At 54.5% G+C, this 12,428-nt stretch overlaps 1 pseudogene; it reads left to right on the forward strand.

Annotated features, from left to right (window-relative positions):
• The first annotated feature begins 3,295 nt into the window (after positions 1-3,295).
• LOC148513471 (uncharacterized) overlaps positions 3,296-12,428 on the forward strand; it is a 66,435-nt pseudogene continuing 57,302 nt past the window's right edge.

Genomic DNA, 12,428 nt, shown 5'->3' on the forward strand with positions numbered 1-12,428 from the left:
CCCCTTATGCAGGCCCCCAGTAGTGATCCCCCCCTATCCAGTGCCCCTTATACAGTGCCCCCTGTAGTGGTCCAGGTCCTCCCAATGTAGTGCCCCCAGTAGTGGTACCCCCAGTGCAGTGCCCCTAGTAGCAAGCCCCTTATATAGTAACCCCATTAGTAGTCCCCCCCAGTAGTAGTCCCGAGTAGAGGTCACCCTCTCCCGATGCAGTGCCCCCAGTAGAAGTCACCCCCCAGTAGTGCCCCACAGTAGAGGTCCCCCCTCCCGATGCAGTGTTCCCAGTAGTAGTCCCCCCAGTAGTGCCCCCAGTAGAGGTCCCCCTTCAGATGCAGTGCCCCCAGTAGTAGTAGTAGCCCCCCCCTCTGATTAGTGCAGACAAATACAAGTAAGAAAAAAATATACACTTACCTGAATCCACGCTCCGGCTCCAGCCACTGCTCCCGCTGCACGTCAGTATTCCCGGGCTGGCGCGCTCTGCATTAAGGGAGAGACGTCATAATGTGAGCTCCAGCCCAGCTCTTGCAGTGGGCGCAGCAGCCAATTAGAGTCTGTCTGACTCTCATTGGCTGCTGCTTAACACACACACCACCGCCGCGCTGGTGGCAATGTGTGTGTAAATGCACCAGCCTGAGCTCGCCACCCACCCTCCGCCTGGCGCTATTGGGTAAGCGCTCAGGGGGAGGGAAGGGGCTCGGCTGTGCAGCACAGGACCAGCGCTGGGCACAGGGAAGCCTAGCGCTGATCCTGTGTATAATGTGTAGTGCTGACTGCACTCACTGCGGTTGGGACTACACTGGGTAACTAGGACGGGCCGCTACCGTGGGCAACGGCACCACCCGCACCACCGGTCCTACGTCGCCCAGGGCACATGCCCTGCTCGACCTCCCTTAGTTACGCCACTGGCTTAGCAAGCTCCATAGGCGCTGCCAGAGCAGCATTGGGGTGCGGGTGTGAAACCCTACTGGTACTGTGGTACACTTACATGGTGTACCTGAATACTGTCTCTCACCTCTTTACGGTGACCCTTCTTTGCTCTGGCTATGGCGTGGGTATGGCATCCATGACCAGCAGGGCCCCCGAATACTCGGGTGCTTAGCACAAAGTACCTGATGGAGGGAACACATGTGGACAACAGGTGCAGTGCAATAAAGAAATGTTGGGCGCCAGACCATCTCATGATGCAATAACAGGAAAACTTTACTTACACTCCTCCATATCCTCCAGCACAGTAAGCGTAACGGTTACAAGCTCTACTTCACCAACTTCCTCCAGCACAATACTTGCAGCAGATGGTAAATGCTGTATTTTACGCTTAATGTTTACAGAAGATTAGTTACGTTCCACTCCAAATGAACACCTCCAGCGCAGACTTACACATATGACACAGCAGTGAAATAGTAGCACATACCCGGTGTTGCTTGGCTCAGTAGTTCTACACATGTCAGTCCAACAAAAACTACATACAGCATACAGGGGACTCCAGATTCGAAGTTCATCGCACTCATCTCTATCCTCACGAGAGACTGCTAACGTGCGGCACATCCCATTACACAGGGACCACACTTTCTTCAGGCATACTAACGTCCTGTATATCCCAGGACTCTGCCTCTAGTACAAGTCCCACTATCCAGGGACCTTTCATCTGACGTGCTGGCAACTTCATGCAGACCATTAACCCTTTCACTGCTGGGCTTCTCTACTTCAGCACATGGTTACACAAGATTCTTCCATAGGACTCCCCTCTAGCCACACTGCTATTTTGCACTGAGCCCTCCCTCACTATGGGGCACTTCTCCAGGGTCTATCAACCAGGGATCCAGCACTATGCATGACAGACACTCACCCTCTCATCACATGGGCTGTCTCTTCACAGGAGATCTCTCATCTTCCACTGCGGCACCAGGCAGCACTTCCCCTGAGATCCTCTGCAGTGACTTCCTCACTGAACAGGCGCTCTGCTTCCAGCTGCTACCTCTGCAAACCTCCCCAATCCTCTTCTTAAAAGGGGTTCACTATCAGTGGGACTGCTTTTATCCGCAGCTCCCTTGCAGGACTGTGGGGAGGGGTGACTCCCCCTCTTGTCTGTACCCAGGGGCTTCTCTAAGGCTCCTTATAGCCTAACTGCTTCTCGCAGGGGGCCCTTTCTGTATTACAGGGGTATTCCCCTGTACATATAATATGTGGCTCATGGCAGCTTGCCATGCTCCCTCCCCTGAACCTCAGGGAACCGCGGGACCTCCCTCCTCCCGTCCCGTGGCCCCAGCCTAAGATGGCCACCCTTCTTCTGCTCCCTAAGGAGCTTTTCGCTCTCCCGCGAGGCCATGCCCCCTTTGCAGCCTGCTTCCTCCTAGTGATTGACAGATGATGTCACCGGGAGGCGGGGCTTAATTACGGGGGCGGAGCTTACGCCTGGCTCTGCCGGGTATTACATTACTCCCCCTCTAAAACTAGGCATTTCCACTATGCCTACTGTAGCTAAACTGGCATGCACACATATGCATACCCGTTCACATCTGACTCACACGGGCATACAATAGAAAAACATGCATGACATATTGAAAACGCATAAAAAAAATGCACAACAGAAACATAGCATATCAATATAGAAATCACAGGAGCATGTAAAACGTTCTGAGGCAATCCAGATATTAGGACATCACCCACAATGCAAAATATGACCCGCTCCCCCTCTTAAACTAACAACGTGAGTCACAGGTGTCCTTCTTAGCTGAACTGCTAGGTTACTGCAAACACGTGGCAATTTTTCAAACATAGAGAACCTGCCCTCGCCTGCCCTTGTCTCCCCCCGCCTGGGTCAAAAGAGACTGGTGGCTCTCATGGGCCCCTCCCAATAAACAAACTTCCCAAATTAAGCGGGGACTTCATTCCCCTATGTCCCTTGGTATCTGCGGACACTTTGAGATGGCCAAAGAAAGTGCCCCCAAGGGTGTTGCTCCGGCTGGGTGCACTGCACAAAGTCTCGAAGTCCCACACATTTGTTAACTCCGCCTCCACAAATTGTTGCCATATGCCTCACGTTGGGCACCAAATGTGAAACCCTATGGCGTGTCGGTCGACGTGAGGAGGTACGGCACTCACATCGTCTCCTTCCTCCTAGGTCATCGTGTCCGTGTTCGGTTTGGGAGTTCCAGGACCGTCTGTTCAACACACGGCCTGAAGGTGAGAGGGTGTGATGCAAGGTAAGGAACGGAAGTACACCTGCACGGCAGCAGGCACTGCACCACACCACCTCTTACATTTGGCATAGTCGGCAGGATTACGGACAGCGGACACGATGTGGACCACTGGCAAGAGGACCCCCCTATGGACAGCTCCGGAGCGGAACCATCCCCGGATGTTTGAGGACAAGAGTGACTGGATTACGGTGTTGGGAGAAGACATCATGAAGATGGTGCAGCGGTCGGTACAGCGCGGCAAGGAAGAGCGCTGGGAGAAGGGGCGCAAGAAATCCGCTGTGACCCCCTGCAAGACGTGTCAGCGGCTGGGATATTATGCCAGCGAATGTCCCTGGCGTGAGTTTAGGGAGACAGAAGATGAAGAAATGTCCCCGTTGGAGATCACACAGATGGCATAGCAAGCGGTTCAAAGATGTGGTCAGAAGAACTGTGTGAAGAAGGGACCCTGGTGTATGCTCTGTGGAACCTACGGGCATGAGCATAATAGCTGTCCACGTGATGAAGAGAGGCACCAGGAGGACGAAGAATTCCGGTGTGAAGGATGTGGAGATCCAGAACATGAGCTCCCGGATTGTCCCTGGACGGAAACACAGAAGAAAGCAGAAATATCTTCTGTGTTGTGGCAGGTGGAGCAACACCAATTACTCCGGCACAAGATGACTAAGAAGCCAGTGTGTGAGCTCTGTAAGGAGAAGGGACATGAGCTTCAAGATTGTCCATGGGACGAAGACCGGATGATCTTGGATGGCCGAGCCCAGAAGTGGATAGAAGAAGCCAGGGAAGTGGAGCAGTAGAGCCTGCTGGAAGTACGTTCGCAGGTGCCCATTGTTCCTGAGCAGGAGCCGAAGGGTAGAGATCTCTTTGTGAAGAAGGTGGCAGCAGCACCCCCGTGCTGGAAGTGTCGGTGGCAGGGACACTTGGCCCATGAGTGTCCCTGGGAAGATGCAGTGGCACTGTTATGCCCCGAAGAGGCCCCAGTGAAGAAGAATCCTTGCCCGCAGAGGACGGATGTGGATGACTGGGAGGTGAAGATGCCGCGCTATAAGGAACAGAGCGAAGACTGTGGCAAAAAAGAAGAAGTGGCAAAAAAGTCCAGGATCTCCCCATGCTGGAAGGGTCCACGACCTGGATACCTGGAGATGCCAGCGGAAGAGATGGGGTACGCTGAGGAAGGAAACTGTCGCCTGCTGCATGAGTGTGTGGAGAAGAGTCCAGATTCATGGAAAATGTTGGCAGAGACCCGGGAAGAAGAGGATGCCCCGGAGGAATTGACTATTGGGTGGTGGTTAGTGCCACACCCTGAATACAGTGAAGATGCCCCAGAAAAGTTGGAAGAAGAGTGGGTGGCTGCGGCACACTTAGAAGGAAATTCCCCATGGAATTCCTACAGAGGATCCGCAGACTGAAGTCAGGAGGTACGAAGATGGAGAGCCCGGAGCCAGTGGAGAAGGAATGTGGGGTCATAGTCGGTCCAGGCTGGGCCCTCGAACAGATCCTCGCTGGAGGGACCATAGAATACCCTGACCCATGGAAAATGGAGATGGAAGAAGACTTTGTAGGGACTACAAAGGAAAAAGGGGGGGAAATGTGGAGAGCCGTGATGGGATCAAGTGGCTGATCCCAGCATCGGCACAGGTAGAGGGGATGTGTCCTCTGCGGGACACATCCGTTGCCGGCGCTGGGACAGTGATGTCCCCAGCATCGGTGCAGACGCCGCGGGCACCTGGTGAAGGGGCCGCCTGGTCCATTTCACCAGTGCCGCCGGTACTGTGGCGCCAGGAGAAGCTTGGCTCCGGGTGCAAGCTCAGCTGAGCTTGGCGCCCGGCAGCCAAGAAGCGGCGGGTAGCCGGCACTGGGACAGAGTACCTGTTCCCAGCGCCGGTCAAGCGTCGGGCGCGGCGTTCCAAACCTGGCTCGCGGGCAAGCAGCCAATTGGAGGCGGACGCGACGAGCCAATCGCGGCTCGCCGCATCATAGCCCCGCCCACTCGCACTGTCTTGTATTAGACGGCGCTGAGCAGGAAAAGGCAGTTTGGCGGCGGAGAGGGAGGAGAGAAGACCTCCCAAAGAGCGGAAGATCGGCGCGTCAAAAGGGGTGGCGGCCGCGGAAGAGGCCAGAAGACGCCGCTGTTAAGAGAGAAGACAGGCGGCACCGACTGGAAGAAGAAAAGAAGAGGCGGCGCCGCTGGCCAGGACGGGCCAGTGGCCGAAGAATGCAGCTGAGGACTGGAGAGGACTGCGGGGAAGGGAAGTAAAAGAGCCTCACGAAGTTCCCCCCCGCAGCCTCTTCCAACGGAGCAGGTAAGCCCCCCGTGAGGCCTACCTTTTACCCCCTCCCTAGACCACCAGGGTTGTCGGGCACTAGGCCCGTGGGGCATTGTCGGGCACTAGGCCCGTGGGTAAATAGGTGGGCACAAGGCCCTGGCACAATAGCGGGCATTAGGCCCAATGAAAGGATTGGCACTTAATTAGAGGTGAGTGACCTGGGAACTAGGCCCAGGTCACTATAAGGAAAAAGGAGGCGGGCAGCTTGCCCGAGCCACACAAACTATAAGGTGGTCTGGGCATTAAGCCCAGGCCACTAAATGAGCCCATCATTAGGCAGGCTTAAACGACTGAGCACTGGTAAGACCCTGGGTGTTAGGCCCAGGGCCCTGAGCCGCTGGTAAGACCATGGGCGTTAAGCCCATGGCCCTGAGCCATTAGGTGTGCCACTCATATAGAAAGGTAGCCCTGTATAGATGATTAGAGGTGTGTGCAGTGGTGGAGAGCTGTCGGGCTCCCACCAATGAGGTAGTGTTTTCCCCAGTCACTGAGAAGAGGAGCTGGCCAGCTCTGGGTAGGTAGGTAGCAGGCATTTAAAGGGACAGCACTGTGTTTTGCTCTTGTGTACTTATAGTCTGTGAGTGGTGTTCCGTGCAGGGTAAAAGTTTAGTTATTGTTATACATGTCGCACTACACACACTGTAGGTTGAGGGCTATGTCGTTTTAGTCTGTGTAGTTGCGTGACATAGGTTTAGGCCCTGCACGGCTGTGTTGTGTATCTCCTTACAGGGACCTGTAGGCGAGTGAGCGGACGAAGAGCAAGAGTGGACACGGTGAGGAATATCTGTGTGTACTGTCTCTCCCTGTTTGTTTGTCACTATCTATCTTTCCTTCTTTCTGGGCGGACGGTGAACCTTGCAACCCGGTGCAAGGACGGATCTTCACCTTGTGCGTGAGTACCGATAGGTGAAAATTCGGGATCTGAGGCCAAAAGTGCCAATGATGATCTTCACTTAAAACCTGAATTTATCCCTTGGTTCGGTAGGGCGTGTCGGTCGACGTGAGGAAGGACGGCACTCAAATCGTCTCCTTCCCCCTAGGTCATCGTGTCCGTGTTCGATTTGGGAGTTCCAGGACTGTCTGTTCAACACACGGCCTGAAGGTGAGAGGGTGCGACGCAAGGTAAGGAACGGAAGTACACCTGCACGGCAGCAGGCACTGCACCGCACCACCTCTTACACGGGGACGGGCTACCAAGCTTTTAGAAGTTAGTAAAAAAGTCAACCATAATTTCAGGTATGACACACAGTATCTGGGCACCCTAGGCAAAGCTTCAGCCGTCCGTCCCCCCACCCACCCTAATACACTCAGGGCCTGATTCAGAGGTGGAGACGAATGCGGCCGCAACGCTTCTTTTATTATGATAATGCTGCAGCCGATGGAATCCGTACAGACGCACATTGGCTTCGGCACTGATACGTAGAAGGTGAAAACCATTGGACGCATCAGTCGCACCATCAGACATTAGGGCAGACTTATGGTTGCTCGGAAAGTCCACCGGCCACTTGCGTCCGAAATAAACTTTGCGCCCACCTCTCCATCAGGGCCTCAGGGCCTGATTCAGAGCCCAACGCTCTGACCAGAGCGCTCGCTCTGAATCAGTGCCCTCTTCCATGAAAATGGAGCGGCCTCCTCCTGCGACGGAGACCCTGCGGTAGGGTCTCGCTGCCGCAAGCCCTGGAGTGATTTTGGCTCTATCAGAGCCAAAATCACTCCCACTGACATCACTAGTGATGTCAGTGTGGCCGGCTTCAGACGGTAGGCGTTCCCATGGGAACGCCTCCGTCTGGCAGGCACTCCCACCAAAGGGGGCGTGCTGTCAATCAACATCGACAGCACGCCCCCTTTGGTGCGAGACCCGGAGCGATGGAGAGCCCGCATGCGCAGTGGGGGAACATCGACCCGCTTGCAAGCGTCCTGCGCTCGCGAGCGGGTCTGAATGACCCCCTCAGTCTTTTACTGGAACATACATTATAAGAAACATTTCCCACGCCAGCCACACGCAAGGCTCGGTTCCACAGCTCCAAACCTGCGTCTGAAGGCAAGCGCAACGTTTTCCAGCCTACGCATGGCCCAGCTGCCAGTACAGCTTACACTCTAGGCGTTAGCGGATATCGGTAAAGGGAGGGAAGAGCTGCTCGCTGAGCTTAGTAATACTACTTACCTCCGGCACTAGCATTCAGCAATGTATGGAGGGTTGTGTAAAGGTGTTGCATCCCCTTCCTTTGTGTGTACAAACAATAACACAACAAGCCACAATTTTCAAGGCAATTTGCAAGAAGATAGAAATCTCAGGACAGAGACATTGCGCTCTCTGACATCCAATTCCATCAGAGCATTATAAAAGTTTCACATCCCGTCTTTCTATGAATAGAGGCCAAATGTAAACACTGTGAGAAGATAGAATCACACACAGCGCCTGTAACCTTTACAGGGAGAATCAAGGCGATATAAATGGCTGCTGGCAGGCGCGCACATGCTGGCTAAGCTGGAATATCAATAAATAAAAAAATCAGCAATATCAGCACATAGAACTTTGAACGGGCTCAACGCACATAAAATGATGTAAATGTCGCGGCGTGAGCTTAGAGCTGTCACTTTGCCTGGCACCTCGCGCACAGCTGCTACTTACAGAGAGATGTGATGGAAGTTCCGCAGGGCAGGGATGACCTCTGCATCCAAAGACAGAGAATCATCACGTACAGCTCGCTATAATCCACCGCGATTTGGGGTAAGAAAAGCAAATAACCGATTGGATATTGAAGCACCTTAAAATTTTAAAACCTAGAATTAATAAGCAAGTTAAAAGGCTCATTGTAATAGTATAGACATGCTGTAATGGGATGCGGTTACTATATACCGACACCCGGGAAGCCGACTGCTGGGATCCCGATCAGCGCAGGAAGAGCGGCGACGGAATCCCAACATGGCTGGAGATGCCGACGCCAGAATCCCGATAGCTGGCATCCCGAACGCGAGTATACTGTAGCAGGGCCGGTTAGGTGTTAGCCGCAGGGGGGGGGTGGTGTTAGATTTAGGCGTCCTGGGGAAAGTTAGGGTTAGGCTCCAGATGGGGGGGGTTATGGTTAGGCACCACAGGGGGGAGGGTTAGAGTTAGGCACTAAGCGGGGAGGGTTAGGTTTAAGCATTAAGGGAGGAGGGTTAGGTTTAGGGACTTACCCATACTTGCCTACCCTCCTGATTTGGCCGGCAGCCTCCCGGCCTCCGGTGACGTGTCCGCACCCCCCGCGGTTGTAAGTATAAATGCCAGCAGCGGGGGGGGGGCGGTGACGCGATTCGTGCTGAGTCTCGTCATCGTGGCTCTGCCCCTGGCTGCACAATGCCATTAATCACGGCATTATGAAGAGGGGGTGGAGCCATGAGGACGCACCACGCTGTCACGCCCCCATGCTCCACCCCCAATGATGCGTCACCTGCCGGGCCCCGCCCCTTTCACAGTGTCACACCCCCAGCAGTGTAAGCCCGGAAGGAGAGAGCTAAATGTCGGCAAGCCTGGATTTACCAGGAGGGTTAGGGTGCGGGGTAGGGAGGGATAGTATCAGGGTGCAGGAAAGGAGGGTTAGGGGGTAAATAGGACAGGGGAACATTACTTACCGTTCCCGTGTCGGATTTTAAGTATCGGGATGCCGCTGTCAGTATATTGACAACCGTAATCCCAAGTGTCAGGAAATCATACCCAACCCGCTGTAACCCAGGACACCCAATCTAATATTAGCGAGTATTAGTGGATTATAGTGGATGGGGCTGAATTGCATTATTTATGGTGATTAGTTGGGAATCCTCACAACAGGTTATTTCTGAAAACAATTCTCTACAGAGAAACATGGAGCCTCATTTATCAACGGCTTTTATCATTATCAGCGACTTTTATCATTCACAACAAGTGAATTAGTTTTAAATCAAGTAGAAAGTCGCAGATGAAGCACAAAGGAACTTGATGTGAGAAAAAGCCACCCGAGAGCTGGCGCTGAGAGGGGCTGTTTGGCGCGACTGACGCCATAACGTATGACAATACATGTGTATGTGAATATACAAATTGATCATTTTATATTCACTTAATATCAAGCAGAATCTTTCCGAAAACTGTTTATTTTATGGAAAATCCAAGTATGTGAATTGTGGGCATTTCTGGTAAAGCTCCAATATTCCTAACACACACATTACTGTGCCCACTATGCCCCAACCTAACGGGCAATCCGACGACACAAATTATTATTATTATTATTATTATTATTATCCTTTATTTATATGGCGTCACAAGTGTTCCGCAGCACCTTACATAGTACATAGAACTAATAGGTGACCAAGAAACAAGTAACTTACAGTACATTACAGTGCAGGACAAGGACACGACTTATATACATTGCTGCAATAGTGATTATAGCACTCACAGTAAGCAGCCGGGAGTCAGCAGTCACGTGTTAGGTGCCCTAATGGGGAGTAAGGAGTAGAGGAAAATGTAAAGAGAAGCACATGAGGGAAGAGGACCCTGCTCGTGAGAGCTTACATTCTAAAGGCGTCATACCTCCAAGGAATATTACATCTAGCCGTATACCCCAGCTGTGTGGCACTGGCAGGCCTGTATACCCCAGCTGTGTGCCACTGGCAGGCCTGTATACCCCAGCTGTGTGGCACTGGCAGGCCTGTATACCCCAGCTGTGTGGCACTGGCAGGCCTGTATACCCCAGCTGTGTGGCACTGGCAGGCCTGTATACCCCAGCTGTGTGGCACTGGCAGGCCTGTATACCCCAGCTGTGTGGCACTGGCAGGCCTGTATACCCCAGCTGTGTGGCACTGGCAGGCCTGTATACCCCAGCTGTGTGGCACTGGCAGGCCTGTATACCCCAGCTGTGTGGCACTGGCAGCCCTGCATACCCCAGCTGTGTGGCACTGGCAGGCCTGTATACCCCAGCTGTGTGGCACTGGCAGGCCTGTATACCCCAGCTGTGTGGCACTGGCAGCCCTGTATACCCCAGCTGTATGGCACTGGCAACCCTGTATACCCCAGCTGTGTGGCACTGGCAGGCCTGTATACCACAGCTGTGTGACACTGGCAACCCTGTATACCCCAGCTGTGTGGCACTGGCAACCCTGTATACCCCAGCTGTGTGGCACTGGCAGGTCTGTATACCACAGCTGTGTGGCACTGGCAGGCCTGTATACCCCAGCTGTGTGGCACTGGCAGGCCTGTATACCCCAGCTGTGTGGCACTGGCAGGCCTGTATACCCCAGCTGTGTGGCACTGGCAGGCCTGTATACCCCAGCTGTGTGGCACTGGCAGGCCTGCATACCCCAGCTGTGTGGCACTGGCAGGCCTGCATACCCCAGCTGTGTGGCACTGGCAGGCCTGTATACCCCAGCTGTGTGGCACTGGCAGCCCTGTATACCCCAGCTGTATGGCACTGGCAACCCTGTATACCCCAGCTGTGTGGCACTGGCAGGTCTATATACCACAGCTGTGTGGCACTGGCAGGCCTGTATACCCCAGCTGTGTGGCACTGGCAGGCCTGTATACCCCAGCTGTGTGGCACTGGCAGGCCTGTATACCCCAGCTGTGTGGCACTGGCAGGCCTGTATACCCCAGCTGTGTGGCACTGGCAGCCCTGTATACCCCAGCTGTGTGGCACTGGCAACCCTGTATACCCCAGCTGTGTGGCACTGGCAACCCTGTATACCCCAGCTGTGTGGCACTGGCAGGTCTATATACCACAGCTGTGTGGCACTGGCAGGCCTGTATACCCCAGCTGTGTGGCACTGGCAGGTCTGTATACCCCAGCTGTGTGGCACTGGCAGGCCTGTATACCCCAGCTGTGTGGCACTGGCAGGCCTGTATACCCCAGCTGTGTGGCACTGGCAGGCCTGTATACCCCAGCTGTGTGGCACTGGCAGGCCTGTATACCCCAGCTGTGTGGCACTGGCAGGCCTGTATACCCCAGCTGTGTGGCACTGGCAGGCCTGTATACCCCAGCTGTGTGGCACTGGCAACCCTGCATACCCCAGCTGTGTAGCACTGGCAGGCCTGCATACCCCAGCTGTGTGGCACTGGCAGGCCTGTATACCCCAGCTGTGTGGCACTGGCAGCCCTGTATACCCCAGCTGTATGGCACTGGCAACCCTGTATACCCCAGCTGTGTGGCACTGGCAGGCCTATATACCACAGCTGTGTGGCACTGGCAGGCCTGTATACCCCAGCTGTGTGGCACTGGCAGGCCTGTATACCCCAGCTGTGTGGCACTGGCAGGCCTGTATACCCCAGCTGTGTGGCACTGGCAGGCCTGTATACCCCAGCTGTGTGGCACTGGCAGGCCTGTATACCCCAGCTGTGTGGCACTGGCAGGCCTGTATACCCCAGCTGTGTGGCACTGGCAGCCCTGTATACCCCAGCTGTGTGGCACTGGCAACCCTGTATACCCCAGCTGTGTGGCACTGGCAACCCTGTATACCCCAGCTGTGTGGCACTGGCAGGTCTATATACCACAGCTGTGTGGCACTGGCAGGCCTGTATACCCCAGCTGTGTGGCACTGGCAGGTCTGTATACCCCAGCTGTGTGGCACTGGCAGGTCTGTATACCCCAGCTGTGTGGCACTGGCAGGCCTGTATACCCCAGCTGTGTGGCACTGGCAGGCCTGTATACCCCAGCTGTGTGGCACTGGCAGCCTGTATACCCCAGCTGTGTGGCACTGACAGCCCTGTATACCCCAGCTGTGTGGCACTGGCAGCCCCGTATACCCCAGCTGTGTGGCACTGCCATGCCTTCACATCCTGCCGTGTTCTGCCCTTCCTGGACAAGGAGAGCAGTGTTTTTCCTGTATTAGTGCGGCCACGTGTTAATGCGATGTGACATCACCAGCAGGCGGTTTCAGAAAAATTCCTTCACGCCTTGCT

The sequence above is a fragment of the Taudactylus pleione genome, unplaced genomic scaffold (genome assembly GCF_031769625.1).
Source record: "Taudactylus pleione unplaced genomic scaffold, aTauple2 ptg000278l, whole genome shotgun sequence".
Taxonomy (NCBI): Eukaryota; Metazoa; Chordata; class Amphibia; order Anura; family Myobatrachidae; genus Taudactylus; species Taudactylus pleione.